We start from the raw sequence: 16,281 nt of genomic DNA, 5'->3' as shown, positions 1-16,281 counted from the left end.
CAATGCTTAGCACAGTATCTGCTATACAGTAAAAGCTGAATAAATGATAGCTTTGTACTTCTAATGCAGTCAGTGATTGTTTCCAAGAACCCCTACCACAATACACAGCAACGGTCCGATGTAAACACTCACTAACTTGAATTATTATCTTATTCTATTGCAAATACATGCATATAAGCATGATCGTACTAATTAAGGCCATAGCACAGATATTTCTTTTGCAAAGCAGATTTTTGTTCTGCCCAAAAACTCATAAAGAAACTGTAATTGAGGTTAAAAAAGCTAGTGCTTAATCATTATATCACCTTCTGCAGAGTTTATCAATTACTATACAAAAAGAGCCTAGTGATTCATTGTCATAAAGTGTGTGTGGTAGCGGGGGGGGGGGGGGGGGGGGGATCGGAGGGGAAGGGAGGGTCATTTAATCAAAGAAATAAAAAGAGAAATAAAGAGTCCAGACCTAGTGAAAAGTTAAAATCATGTTATTCTAAGCAGCTTTTGTGGTTGGTTCTCAGTTTAAATGGTAGTGGTTTTTAATTACCCAAGATACAGGAACACCCATCAAAGAAAGGAAATCATTAAACATTCTCAAGTCAACCTCCTTAACTGAGGCTAATGGAGAGGGAAGGGCAGATGATAAATTTAAAGAATTTTCAAAAAGTGCCATTGTATTACCTTCGAATACACATGGGGGCCATCAGCTACCTCACTACTAATGAAACAGATTCTCATTGAAATTCTCTGGCTAGAGATAATATAATAGATTAGAACATTGAGCACACATTATATACTATACACAACTCTGGGCGAGGGGGACAGGGTGGGGAGAATACACCCACGAATGAGACCTAGGTTCTTTCCCGGGTGAGAGAAACATGCAAATATCTAACTTCATTTTAAGATACAGTGAAGTAGCACGAGATGGAGGCAAAATCTACACACTGTCTGAGCTCCCAGAACCAAGCGATCATTACAGTGGGAATAGCGAGTTTCCTTTTCTAGAGGAAATACCATTTTAGCTGGGCTTTGAAGATTAAACTCACAAGAAAAGTTAGGAAACTCATCTTTGTTGAGAACTTGCTCTGCGTCATATGTTCTATCTACTGTATTTCATTTCATTATTAAAGTAGTGATTCACATTATAGTCTTATTATGGCAACCGGAAGGCATTTTTCCCAGTGTCATACCACCAAAGCGTAGGAGCCCGGATGCTGATACGGACCTCAATGATCCCAGAGCCTGTAATTTCCTCTCCCTTTGTGGCCCGGGGCCTCTTTCTGTATAGTGTATATGAGATGAGCTATCTGGGAGACGAGTTTAAACCAGATGTTCTGTCACTGTATCCAAACCATGAATGCATAAAAGCTTTCATAAGCAGTGCGTTCCTGGAAGTTGATCGTGCTCACTGCCAATACTGGTTATACTATTCATTACCCAATATAGATTAACTAATTTATAGCTAACTTATACAATTAATAAGGATTATTGGATTAAACTGAATGAACTTCTCTCATTAAAAACAGTGTAAAGGTTAACCTTAGCCCAGCTGAAGCCCAATTACAATAATTTACGCAAAATACTGAATTAGTCAGAGATCTAATGAGGTGTTCTGGGGGCTGTGATTAACACACCAGCCCACCGGGCACTAACGCGTAGCTAAGGTCTGCATGAAAGGCCAGGGAAATACAAGAGAACATGGTTAGGACGTGGGCGGTTGGACAGTTCCTCCATACGGAGGGGTGGCATACGGCCACCAAAGACCTCCCTGGACGTCTTTTGGTCTCCTCCCCAGATTCTGCCTGAAAGGAGTCCTTGCTCCTCTTTTACTCATTACCCTCACCCATTAGGTGATCTCCTCCAGTTCCATGGCTTTTAACACCATTCGACACTCAAAACCTCCACATTTATCTCCCTGTACCTCCCTCCTGAACTCTAGTCTTGTATATCCAAATGCTGGCTTTACATCTCTATATGAATGCCTGAAAAATATCTCAAACTTAACATGTTCCAAATTGAATTATTAGTGAACTGTTGATTCTGACCTCTCTCGGCCTCCCCTTCAGCCCTCTAATCTGTGTGTCTCGGTTAACGGAAACCTCCAGGTATTCAGATGTTTGGGCCAAAAGAACTTGGATTCAACCCTTGACCTCTCTCCCTCATACTCTACATTGAATCCATCTATCTATACTGTTAGCTCATTTACTATCAAATACTATACTGTCAACTCAACCTTTAAAATATATGGAGAAACAGACCACTTCTAGCCAACTTCCGGCTACGACCCTGGCCTGAGCCACCATCATCTCTTGACTCTCTGTCTGCATTGCCTCCAATGACTGTCCTGTTTCTACTCTTGCCTGTTACATTCTTTTCTCAACACAGTAGCTGGAGTGGCATTGATGGTTCCTCAGCCCACTGGAGTAAAAGCCCAAGTCCTCGCGAGGAAGCATGACACCTTCCTACGTGAGCTATCCCCTAGCCCCCGGCCCCGCCACACACACACACTTTTCCTCTGTCCTTCTCCTTGCCGTATCCCTCTTGTCAACTACCGTCTGGCTATACTGGCCTCCTTGCCGTTCCTAAAAATGACATGCACCTTCTCACCTGGGCCCATCGTCACCTAGATTAATGAGTATCAACTTCCTCTTTTACAAAAGGAGGTAATGGGATCAGATGATCTCTCAGGTCCCTCCACAAAGATGTTATGACTCTGTAACTATTTTCATCTGCAAATCATGCAGTTCATGAAACCCAAGCCGAACAATGTGGCAACATCATGAGTTCTGACCCATGGCAAAGCAAAACCGGAATTTCCATAACTCTTCGCCATTGACTCTGCAAATCAAAATCAGATCTAATAAGCCATTCTTATAGAGAGGACTGGAAAATTAACAGTGGTCTGTGGAAGTATTTCATTATTTAAATATTATGACAAAGATGCTATATGATAAAGAAAATTATTCTGTTAAAATGCTAAGGGAAGTTGGGAAATCGCTTTATATGAATCCTATTATAACAAATGAAAATGTAAAAACAAATAGAAAGAGTTGTAGAAGAAAATCATTGACATGCTAAGAGTAATGGTGCTAAAGTCATGGCATTGAGGGTGATTGTTTTTCTTCTTTTTCTCCTTTTCTAAATTCTCTTCTATGTGGTTTATTACCTTTTATGATGCAAATGTGAGTGTGTATTTGTGTTTAATCTCTTAAATATTTAAACCAGGAGATCGCTCTCCAGCTAGAAACAGTACTTTGTTCTTTCAATTACTGGGTCCACACACTACAGGCAAAGTAGGACCAGTGTTCTTTAAGCAGGAACACGGTAATAAAAGATTAACAGACAATTTCTCTATATTGATGTGGATCAGCCATGCAGTCAACTCAGTTGGCAGCCAAAAGCCCAAACACACAGATTCAGGTATTTTTTTTAATCACATAAACATTGTTAGTGGCATACTCACTGATTTTAAGTGTGGGACACGCTCAGAGGCCCTCAGAGAAATGTTATGTTCTTTCTCTTCCCAGTGATGCCAAGATGCTATTCTCAAGTAGAGGGTTAGAATAAGAACATCACTGAAGGATATTCATTGAGTTTTTTCAAATTGCAATACAGTCTTCCCAGTATGTATTAGGTCTGTATTATGGATCTAGGTATAAAGAGCCTAAAGTTATAGGAGAAGCTGCTTGGCTTTGGCTAGCCTACCTACCACCATGGGTCTCAGCATTTTCATGTATAAAATGGGAAAGTAAGACCCTTCCACCAAGGAAGGAAGAGTGAAAGAAAGGGAGGAATCGGAGGAGGAATGTTTCTACCTTATCAGGTTATATGCATTAAATGTTATTACGAGTTAGCATAAGATTTGGTTCACAATACACACTCAAAAATGCAGTCCTTTATGCATTCAATCACTGTCTAATGAGAGCTTAGGATGTGCCAGGCCTGTGCTAGATGATGCGGATACAACGGCAAACAAGGCTCATTACCATAATCAAAAAAAAGTACCTAGGTGGTAGGAGAATCCAAGAAGTAAAAGACCGTAACAATTCTGTACAAGACGCACTAGATTTGCAAAAAGCACAGTGCTATGGGAGCACAGAGAAGGGCGGGACAGTAGGGGGACAAATAACCCCTAAATACAGTCGAATGTTTTTAATATCAAGAATAACTTGAGTGTTCATTAAATGCTAGGGGCCAAAGATTTTCAAAACTTTTCACTTGCATTACCTCACTGATTCTATTCTATTATTCATATCTCTATTTTAAGATAATCGAGACACAGAGTGAGATAAGCAACTTCCCTAGAATCACACAGCTACTAATCATTGGCGTCTCTGACTTTCAACTTGCATTTCTAACCACTATGCACACTGCCTCCTCCACTGGCTAGTGTGCTAGTGTGCTTATTAAGCGAGGTAACGGATGTAAAGTACATTAGACTATTACCCGTCACATAGTAAACATTCAACAAATGTTAGCTGGTGTTAGTAATAGCAGGAGTAGCAACAACAGTAACAGTAACAGCAAAAGTTGTAACGAGTAGTACTAGCAATAATAGTAGGAGTGGTAGTAATAACAGCAGCAACATGTAAAGCACTCTACAAATGCTGGCAGTTATTATTAGTCTGGGCTTAGAAGCATTCTAAGAAGGAAGGTTAACTGGTCTTGTACTTCCGTGTCTCATGGTTCCTCTCTCAAGAAGTCTACTTCTTGGTAGAGAAGGAGAACCCCCTCGCAGAAGACAGCTGGTGATTTTGAATAAAAGCTACTGAAATTTCAAAATGAATCGAATTTCCCAGAACCAAACGATTTAGGAAAATGTCATCTTTTAGGACTGGTGCAGAAGGGACCTAATAGTTAAGTCTTATGAGCACACTTAGCATGCAGGAGGCGCTGCACCAAGCACTTCACACGTACCAGGTCATCTCTGCCTTATGACTGCTCTGTGAGGTACATACTGTACCATCTTTCCACATGAGAGAACACTGGGGTTCAAAAAAGGTAAATCATTTGCTCAAGATTACATGTCTAGTAAATAGTGAAGTCAGGATTTTTAACGCAGGCCCATTACTCTGCTCACCTGGCCTCTGGGATGAGGGTGAAGCACCCGGGCTGAGGATGGATCAGATGTGGACAAGGAAAGAGGAGCGGTCAGGGCATACCAAGTAACAGCGCTGCCGGAGTCAAAGCCAAAGCCCGGGTGGAGACGAGCGGCCTGAGGCCAAGGGCAGGAAGGACAGAGCTGGGCCAGCTGCTGGGCGCGAGCCTGGGCCCTGTCCTTCTAGAACTCCCCACCCAAGAAAAACCACACAGCCAAGACACACACTTGTTTAGAACATCTTATTTTTAAATTGTGTTTGGTTTTTGTCATCTGTACCTAGGTGTAGCAGACCAAGGTCGGAAAACTGGTAGAAGACAGCTTTCGTTTTTAATTGTGGTTTCTTCTGAAATGCACTCAAAGTAATACGACATTTTTTTTAAAGGCTACTTTTGGATTTAGACAATGTGAAGCTACATTTACCTAATGGTTTGACTCTCTCCATCCCATGAAAACCCCCTGAAGCAACTATAGAAGCCTTAAAATGGTACCCGTTTATTCAATCGACAAACATACTTTCTATCAGACCATTTGCTCAGCAACGTAGACATGGCGACGAACAAAAAGAGGCACAATCCTGGCTTCCCTGGAATTCGCATTCCTTCTAGTCGGAAGATATGGGAGATCCACGCACAACCAAATAAGTAAGACGATACCAGACTGAGACATGCACTTAGGCCAAATGTAAGCAGAGTACATTCTGGATTTATTCAGGTGAAGGGTCTATAATAGGTAGAGTGCACAGGGTTGAGAAAGTAATGCTTGGACTGAGAAGGAACCACAAGAAGGAGCCAAGACCTGAGGCTAAAGGGGGCCTGGAGGAGGGAACAGCTAGACAAAGACCTGAACACTGATGAGAACTCGAATGTCAGAGGAACAAAGGAAACCGGTGGGGCTGGATCGCAGCCAGGGAGAGAGTAGTAGGGACAAGGTCAAGAAGGATCTTGTAGGCTTGGTGTAAGGAGCTTGAATTGTACTGTAAGTGCCAGAGAAGCCACATGAGATGACTTGTTTTTCATTGGGAGAAAACATCTACTTGATAACTGTGCAGGGAGCGGATTTTCAGGGGGAGAGGGTACAAAGGAAGGTGACAACCAGTTAGAGAAGTATTACAGTGGTCAAGGTGGGTAAGGAGTGGGTATTGACGAGAATGCTTTGGGTTTACTTGGAGCAAAGTGGAAATGGAATGTTTTCAAGGTAGAGGTCAAAGGTCTCACCGACAGAGTAGAGGTGGAACAGAAGGGAATTGTGACGTTCAGGAAGATCCCCAGGCTTTGGCTCGAGGACCTGAATACATGGTGGTGTCAATCAATGAAATGTGACAGACAGGTGAAGAGCAAGCTGCTGTGGGGGGCGGGAAGGGAATTCAAGGGTCCTATTTGGATATAATAGGTTAGAGATGGTTACTAAACATCCATGTCAAGTAGGCATTTAAATATATGAATCCAGCGTTCAAAGGAGAGGATGAGGCTGGAAATAAAGATTCGGGCTTTTTCAGTATTATAGATGGTAAGTCTGGCATGTGACTAGGTAAGATCACCTTGGGGGAGAAGGAAGGGGTAAAAATAGGTTCAAACCATCTCAAAATGGGCACTGTGAGCCTGTTTCCTCATTTTTAAAATAGGAATAATAACAGACACCACACGGGGTGGTTTTACAAATTGAATTAAATTCTATTTATATGTAAGTCTCTAATCTATCTGACCCCAAATCTCTGGTCCATTCCAGTGCCATATCAAAGTCCCATTAAGGCCAATTTCACAAGGGCCAGGATTTCTCAAGAGACAGGGCTAAATAATTGATTTGCAAAGCCAAGTTCCTGTGGTCTCCACCCACACTGCTTTCTTTCTCCTTTTCCCTCCTCCACCAACTCCGTCTCCAATGTTTTTATACAGCACACAATATGCACAATACACTTGGGCTATCTGCCATGGGCTGCTGAATCCCAGGTTCTCAGGAAAGAACAGATCTTCAAAGTCCTGACCTGGTGACACATGACCTCAGGGAGTAATAACTGGCATGGGTAGAGCCCCATTACAAAATGTTAAGTCCAGTGACAGCTAATTCTCCTGGGCTGGAATAAGTAATGGTTTCTCTTAGAACCCTGGATCGGTGCCCAGTAGGGTGAGTGGCAGGCAAAGGAGTCTTCAGTCAATGGGGTACTTGAGGACACTAACATCCTTGTGCCCCAAGCTGCCCTCTCTGCCACATTCCATTGTCTAAAAGAAAAGGTCACAGAGTCTGCAATAAAAATAGCTAACATTTATTGAGTGCCTATTCTGTATCAAGTACTTGGGCAAGCACTTTCCAAGCGTTATCTTATTTAATCCCTCTGGGAATCCAGTGAGGTTGACACTAGTATAACTCCCAAGTTACATGAGAAATTTGAGACCCAAGGAGTATAGGTTATTGTTCAAGGTCTAATGACTAAAAAGTGGCAGAGACCTGAAGAAAGGTCTGCCTTCAACCACTAAGCAACATTGACCTTCCATGTATACAGTGAGAAGAACACTAAATGAGTTAGGATGAGTTCTAGTCTCAGGTCTGTTACTTATGACATCATGTCACCTGTAGTAAGCCATTTACTCTCTCTGAGCTTTCTGCCTTCAGAGTGAAAAGAGTAACATCTGCCTCCTCAGGAGCATTGGGAGCACACAATGTGAGAAGTGATATAAAAAATCACTCACTGACTCTCAAGGAATTTTCATAAAAGTTGATGATGATATGATTAGGATACTGATGTTGATAATGACACACACATACAAATCAAAACATCTCAGAAGTCTCTCCTGATTATTAAAAACAATTAGTATAGAGTCTGGTATCCGGTGTTCAATAAATATTATTAAATAAATAACCATAAATATTATTAAACAAGTAATGAAAAGGAACAAGAACGAGCTGCTAAAGGAGACTTCAGTAGATTCAACTCATTTCAAACAATTGGGTCTGTCAATGAATAACCTGTTCCTACATAAAGTTAGGGTCAGGATGAAGTTCAAAGCGTTAATAGCAAGGTAAAGATTCTATACCTATGGTTCAACTTTCCTTCAGGGACATCGGGAATGATCCATCATGACTAAAGAACTTTCCTATCTAGCAGTTAGCTCATGTTAGCACACAGTAGGTTCTTTATAAAGCTGTCTTCTCATTGTGTCCCTTTTCCTTTCTCAGCATCTCTCCCTTATTTCTCTCTCCCTTGCCTCTCTTCTTCCCTCCTTCCATTTCTCCTCTCTCTTTACCACCTTTATTTTAGATTCCTATCTTCCCTAATTTCTTCTCTTCTTTCGATCCCTCCATATTCTTTCCACTCTTGTCTCCTCCCTAGCTCTTCCTTCCGTTTTCATCCTCCCTCAATCATCTGTCCTTGCCCGCTATGTAACGAACGCTCTTCTTTGTCTTTGCGGTTCATACGTGTTCACGCATGAACGCAGCAAGCTCTTTCCTTCCAGGTTTTGATCACTTTAGTTAAAAAATTCAACCACGCAGCCGATACAAAAAGTCTTCCTCCAGGCAACCCCAACCACTGTCATCTTCTAATGGCCAAAGTTCAGTTTTAATGTCCAATATGTGGACTGACTCATGTCCAAAGGCACCCCCCCAAAACCACTCATATGATCAGGGCCACCTTTTCTACTAATATAGCGGTTAGAGAGAAACTTGTCAGTTCGAGGAAATGTGTCCATTTCTGTCACTGAAACAGATTTTTTTTTTTTTTTAAGAACTAACTGTTCAGGCTTCTGTCTCCCCCTCTGAACTTTGAGCCCCTGGAGGACCTCATTCGCATTTACCCTTTAATTCCCACAACAACCACAGACCCCATTTCCCCCCAATTTAGAGAGAAACTCAAAAGAAAAGAGAGAGAAAGAAGGGAAAGAAAAAAAGGCAAGGAATTCTCCAAATCACGTAATTATTTTGAGGAAAACACTGAGTTCAAGCCCAGGTCCCATGACTCTGGTGGCTTTGGGAAGGCGCGGATGACCACAACCACCCCAAATCCTTATAACTTCCGAAAGTTTCACCATTAGAGTCACTCGGGGTAGAGAGAAAACAGGTCAAGGGTATATAAAGTCAGACCAGTCTGGGTTCATTGCTCAGCTCTAGGCCTTACTAGCTTTGTGACCTTGGGCAAGTTATTTAGGTTCTCTGTGCCTCATTTGAATTAAAATAAAATAAAATAAAAAAGTATCTTCCTTATAGAGTTAAATGTGATAACTCATGTAAAGTCCTGAACAGAGCTCCAGGAAAACAACAGTCAAGGAAAGTTCGCTATTGCTACTGCAAAGCTTTGACCTCTGGAAAGGATGATCCCTTTAGGCATTATTAAGAGAGAGAATACTACGGATCAGAATACGAGTTGGATAATACCCAGAGACGAATCTGAAGCACAGTATTCTCCCAACGGCTCATAGAGAAAAAAGAATAAATTGAGGAGAAGCGGTCCCTCCTGGTCCTGGTGTCCAGTTCTCTGGAAATCATCACAATGGCCAGTACTTAAAGACATCTCGGCCCCACAGGTTTTCCAGCAAGTTTTCACTGGAGCTAATGACGTGTTTCAGACGTCCCTGGGCTCAGAGAGAGTCATCACAAGAGGTTCAATGATGCTCAGCTCAGGGAAGGTCTGGGTCTCTTTCTTCCTGCACAAGGGCCTCCCTCGGATTTCCAGGATAGTTACACGATGGGGGTTGTCAGGGAGGGGATGACATCACCGGTCCTCATTATCTTGTTAATTAGAAGATGGATTAACAATCCATGTTTATTCACCACAAAGCCCACAGATGCAACCGGGGGTTAGGCAGATCAGCTGCCTCAGACACCCTCTGGAAGAAACAGAAACTCCGCAGGTTAGAGTTAAGGAGCGACCTCACGCTCTTCACTCTTCACATCCTCGGTAATGCTGCCTAGAACGGGACTCACATAAACCTCGCCATTTGACAAGTTAAAGCCAGAGGTCCAAACCCAACACAAGCCTTAAACTGTTCTTGTGGGTCCTTCAGCACTGTCCACCAACTTAAGCCTTTTATTCCTTCAGATTATTACGCCTACTGTGAGCAAGGCATTATGGTAGGTTTTGAGAAGACAAAGGGCATCATCAGTCTCGCTTGGCCAGCATGGCTTCTCTTTCACACTGTTCTGCAGAGGTGAACTGAGTCTCCAGAGGGACATCTCTCACTTTCCCTTCGGCCCTTCCACGATCCTACTTATGTGACTCATTCCAAGGTTACTTTTTGGATAACTGTCACTCTGTTTAAGGTGCAGGTATAAGGTTACTTCCTCCCTTTAGCCCAGACATATTTGGCAATCATAAGGTTGATCTCTGGCAATTTCTTAGTTTCACTGAAGTCTTTACTCACATTCTTTTGTTTCTTCATTGTTTTTACTGGGAATCAAGGGAAAGCAAACAATCTCCCCAAACCAATTCTCTCATTTTCAAGTTACGCAAACAGGTCCAGAGATATACTCAGTGTCAGGACACCCCGAAAAGCAGTGCTGTGCCAAATCCTGGTCTCCTGGCTCCAACCTGAAGTGGAGCAGCAAAGTCTGGGAAGACAGGCTCCCTGGCTTGATGCCTTGGTGATAACTTGATGGGAGAATGTCGTGTTGGAAGAAGATGGCTTTCGGCGACCTTGCACTCAGACTCGTTGCTAACCCCATGAGAGTTCAAATGGTCTCAAAAACTTGGCGATGTACTTTGGCCAGCAAGTTCATTATGTGTAATTTACTACCTCATTTGGTGTGGAGAATCAAATGTGGTGAGAGAATCAAAAGGAGCTGTGGTTTCCCAGTCAATTAACATTTATTAAGATCTATCTGTAAGATAAGTTGGTTCATTTATTCACTCAGTGGAGCCTGTGCCCTTTGCACATGGCAGAGGCAGCAGCGTGTGGCAGTCTCAGAACTCAAGCTTTAACGACAGGCAGCTTGAGTTTGCCTCTTGGATTTGTTATTTACTAGCTGTTTGATTTGGGGTAAATTCCCTAATCTTTTATGAGTTTGACTCCCCAATGTTAAAATGAGGGCAAGAGTTTCTCCTATAACAAACTTTTTTAAGTAAAATAATGTAGGCGAAATAATTCACATGACCTGGCACATGAATGTCTGAAAATTATAAATAGTAATAAGTGCTAGATCGTGGTTGGATGAGAGTGTTCCGTATGAGCAGGCCATCTCCTGCTTTACTTAGAAAAACATTTGAGAAATGTTTAGATGTGTATTTGGCACCGGAAACTTGTTTGGCGTGAAGGAAGGGTGGCATGAAGGAAGGGTGGCGTGAAGGAAGGGTGGCGTGAAGGAAGGGTGGCGTGAAGGAAGGGTGGCGTGAAGGAAGGGTGGCGTGAAGGAATGAAGGAAGGGTGGCGTGAAGGAAGGGTGGCGTGAAGGAAGGGTGGCGTGCTGGTCCGTGCGCCCTCCCTGCGTCGACACGGACGTTTCACTCTGGAATCCGCTCAGTCTCGCCATCTTCTTCTCACTCACAAAGAAGAATCGGACTTGGCCATGGTGTTTTCTGTAAATCATTCAAAATAAGGACATTTTTGAACATCTTGGAACGCTGAATTGAAGCTCACGTTGGAGTGGACTCTGGCGGTGCTTTTCTGGGGTACAAACCCTGCAGGGACTCTACATCACTCACGGGAAAGAACACCTCTTCCGATCCGACCCGCCGACAGTGAAGGGAGAGTGACATGAAGTCAATGGGTCATTAATGTGAAAAATCACATTATAAGACGTACAACATATTTTCATATTTTTCCCTTTTTTAAAGTATACACTTACATGTTCAAAACCCTGGAAAAAAATATACATCCAATCCTTAATGGTAAACTCTAGAAAATGGGACTATAAATTATTTCTTCTTCTTCTCCTTTTTTTCTTTTTTGGTAATTTCAGATAAGACTACGATCAGCCTGTATTGTTTACACGATCAGAAAATAGCACAGTAAAAATGAGGCTGAAAAATAACATATTTAGCATAGTACCTGGAAAACCTTAGATGATCAATGAATGTTTAATGACCGCATGAATGGCCCACAGTCTGGGCAACTCCTGATAAGCCAACAGTTCAGCTGACTTGGCATAGCCATCATTCTGGCTCCATCACTGAATGATCCCTCCAGGTCAACAAGAGAAAAAGAAGGAAGGAGAGGAAAATGGAGAAGAGAACGGAGAAAGAAGGTTTAGGAATGAAGTACAGTAAGGGACAAGTTACACCACTTGAGCGCGGAATGCTATACCTGGAGAGCAGGCTATGAAGAGGGGACTCGAAATTTCTGCACTGTGTGGGTGTCTCACAGAGAACACAGTCCCGCTCTCTTGCAACTCCCATCATGCAGATGGGGAATCAACCGGACCAGTGACATGTGTAATTAGTGGCGACAATTTGAATCAAAGCCTCCTGACTCCAGCTCAGGGCTTCTTGTGATGAAGAAATACATCCATGAAATATATATATATATTCCAGAGTGTATATATTCAAATTTAGCTTAACTTAGGGGCTCAGAAGGGTTATGGGAAATAGTAAAGACAGAGAAGATTGAAGAAAAAAGAACCTAAGGGCATATTTGTTAGCTTCAGTTCTATATACATCACCTCCAGTCAACTATCTTTGAGTGGCATGAATGTTTTTAGGACCTACAGGGGAATCAGTCCCCAAAGAAGAAAGAAGGAGCTCACCCAAAGCAGAAAGCATCTAGCCCGGACGAACAACCAGGGAGCTATTTAGCACCAATCTGTGAAAAGAATTTTTTCCATTGTATTCTTAGGACGTCACTGCTCTGCCGAGTTCCTGTGTTCAGAGAAATGTGGCAAGGTCTGTGTCTCTTTCTTAAAAGGATCTCTGCCCTCTACCCACCCCACCAAACCCCTACATCAGAAGACAGATATGAACCGACTTTTACTATTAACTCCTACCCTCAAAACTGAACCTCCAAATGCCAAAGAGACAATTGAAATGTAGACCACCGGTGCACTAGAGACCTGACTGAGTGTGCAGTCAGATGGAGGAGGAGCATCGTGTGTCATATCTTGCAGTTCTCTACTTAAAGGCAATCCCTTCTTTCAGAGAGTCATCTCATTCACCTCTGGAACAGGACAGTGCATTAAAGCCAAGATCTCAACATGCCTCACAGGTATTATCTAGAGGCCAGTATTCATTTCGTCTGTTCTTCAGACCCTTCTTGCATACAACAGTTTAAATGAATGTGGTGTTGAAGGTTTACATTTTAACAGAGGTGAGGACCAAACACAGAGGCGATACTCCATTCCATTAATTCTCTGGCTAGGAAAGATCTGGGATGGCCCATAAGAACCCTGGAACCCCCTAACCTCCTTGCTGAACCTGCATCTTCCCCCTGAATCGTCACTGACCGACTCTAAATCTAAGAGCGAATTCCATCTGTATCGACTGTAAGAAAACTTTGGTTCCCTGGAAGTCAACTCATCATAAACGTCAGTTAATTGAAATTTAGGTTTTAACATTACTTTTACTAACAGGTCGTAAGAGCACTAATTGAAGTATTATTAGCTGATATCATAAACAAGTGTCAAAATTTATAATGTCCGAAACACAACAGACATTTTCACAAATGTAAAATCCCGAACGGGTGGTGGTGATCAGCAGTGGCCCTCTGATTCCCCCATCTCGTGGCTCCATCGTGTTCAACACGAGGCTCCTAAAGTTAAGGGCTTGTCTGTGTCTGCCCCACGCTCGTGACTGGAAAGAGCACGGAAGAGATCGCGACAGATCTTCATGGGTTAGACTACAAAGTGGAACGTATCGCTTCCGATCACATTCTGCTGGTTAGAATTCAGTCGCATGGCCACACCCAAATGCAGAGGAGGTTGGGAAATGTAGGCTGCGTGCCCAGGTAGAAGGGGGACAGGTGTGCTGTGCTGCTAGCCAGTCTCCATTACAACAGGGAAAATTACATCAGCACAGTACCAAAAAAACGGCCCTTTCCAGAGTATGCCCCGGAGGCTGGAGAAGTAAGCACCAGTCTCTGACAGCTGCGTCTTCAAACCCACGTTAAGAATCCCTATACAAAATAAAGATTTTGTAAGGTTTTCTAAGAAAATTTCATCTCCATAACAGGACTATGCCTCTTAAAAAAATTAAAGAAAAAAAAAAAAGGAGATGCATGTCAGGGGGTAAAAAAGAGTTTCGACAGTTAAAGAAGACGGTATCATCATTATTAGCCCTAACTTGACATTTTAATTTGTTAAAGTTACATTCCTCATGCAGTCCAGCTAATCTGGGTTTTACCCTAACCAGTTAATAAGCCACATGGTTATTATTAGTGATACTGTACTGTTAATTATCCTAATGAATCCCTATTTGCCATATATTCTACCTCAGACTAAACAGATGCCTAATGAAAGGGTGGAGAGAGAAAGGGGAAGAAAGAGAATTCTCCTCTGTGCGTGTTTTCTCCGTCACTTATGTTCACTGGATAACTACACCTCGCTTTTAAACCAGTCCCCTTTGCTCTGCTTGCGAGACGAAAAGTGTCTCTAAGTGAGGAAACCCAGGAGTATCTGAAACCAGGTTACAACTCTCTTCGGTAATTTGGTTCCGTAAGAAAATACGCATGCCTACGAATTATCGTTAGATCCAGCTCTCATGACAATGTGAATTTACATGGGGGTGGGGCTGGGAGGAGGGGCATTCTTCTCACTCGTTTTTAAAATGGATTTCATGACTGTAAGCATGAAAGAAGTTTCTGGCAGAAAAACACCTTAATTCTCATCAAAGCCAAACTGTTTTTCTTGATGTTGCAGGGTGCAGAGTGAGGGACAAAGGGATTACGCTCCAGTGTCACGTATGTCTGCTGCAAATCAAACACACGCACAGCCGTGTTCCCTTCCATTTGAGCCATTAGCCAAGAAATGCAAACACCGAGGCCGTTTTCTCTATCGTATATTTTTTTTAAGTATCACCTGATATTAATAAAGGTAAATTAAATAGATACATTCAAATACCGCTAATGGAAGTATAATCCGGAAAGCAGTTTCATTAAAAATATTATCAAGGTTAGATGACTTCATGTTTTTGGAACCAGTGATTGAATTTCTGACCTCGTTTTAAAGGAAATGCTCTTAATTTCAGGAAAAAAAAATAAAAGTCTTATACATAAGATGTTTGTTTTGATGCTCTTTATGACAATGAATGCCAACAAGAAGATAGGTTAAATCAATTTGGCACAGAGACCATAACCAAAGTGTTTGAAATTGTGCTTTAGCTCCGGTCCTATGGAAATTATTACAAATGGTGGAGCAGTAAACTCGTAATTACTGATTTCTTTAGAGCTCTAGTGTCAAAGAAATTGTAAGCTCAGTCTTTAGCTTTAAGTGAACAAATCAGTAAGTGCTAGAATATTGTATTTCTGGTTCTAAGGTTGGGGCATTTTAATGACTTTACATTTGGGAATGACTTGAAATTGAATTTAGGTAATACCTTGAAAATGATGTCATTTTGCAAAAACTGGAGGCAGGCTTAAAAGATAATGTTAAGTGGAGAAGCAGAAAAGAAAACGTTGGTGCGATCCGGTAACAAAAATGAAACAAAAAATAAAACGATGTGAAAATTTTTAGATAGAGAAAGTTCTGTTCTTTCCTCATTTCTTTCTGCTTTCAAATGTCAAGAAAAAAGTTAAATTTTTCTTTGAGGAAAAAAACAGACATAAACTTGAAAAAAACTGCCTCTCATACCTTCTCATACCTCAACTGCAACTCCCAAATTGTAACAATCAACGGGTTACACAAAGCCTGAGGTTAGCACGCGTCTGCAGCACTTCCTTTGAGACTCAGCAGGACTCATTCCCTAGTGTGAGCCCCAGGAAGGACAGATGTCCACGGAGCCAACCAAGGGTCCCATGTCCACAACCAGTCCCTATGGAGCTAGGAGGATGCTGCTGATTATCTACTTAGAAAAGCAACACAAGCAAGGCTTTCATGCAGCTTTCCTTTACCCTGGCTCTAGCAATTACTTCTCAGGCTGAGTAAATGTGGGGTGGCAGAAGGATCAGAATCTCCGTTTCCCCTCCTCTTTAATTTGAACATAAAAAAAAGACCTAAGCCACCACGAGGCAGGCTGAGTCAAGTCTCGTAGCCAACAGTCTCCTTATTGCTCTTGCGGGCAGAATGCGGTTTTGTTTCTCTTTCAGTGACAGCAGCGTTGAGCATTTCTCTGG

General features: G+C 42.2%; 1 protein-coding gene across 29 annotated transcripts in view; it reads right to left on the bottom strand.

The window, feature by feature from the left end:
* LOC105292562 overlaps positions 1–16,281 on the bottom strand; it is a 713,386-nt gene that overhangs the window by 317,442 nt on the left and 379,663 nt on the right. The window contains exon 15 of one of the 29 annotated variants that reach the window (XR_002780509.1): positions 11,498–11,600. The exons of the other annotated variants lie outside the window; for them this stretch is intronic. The gene's annotated coding sequence lies outside the window, so the exon portion shown is untranslated. Of the gene's footprint in view, positions 1–11,497; positions 11,601–16,281 lie in introns of those variants that run through there. 29 annotated transcript variants of the gene reach the window in all.

Source organism: Pteropus vampyrus, unplaced genomic scaffold (assembly GCF_000151845.1).
Source record: "Pteropus vampyrus isolate Shadow unplaced genomic scaffold, Pvam_2.0 Scaffold59, whole genome shotgun sequence".
Classification (NCBI taxonomy): Eukaryota; Metazoa; Chordata; class Mammalia; order Chiroptera; family Pteropodidae; genus Pteropus; species Pteropus vampyrus.
Note: the sequence above shows the minus strand (reverse complement) of the source record. Positions and strands in the feature narration are given on the sequence as shown.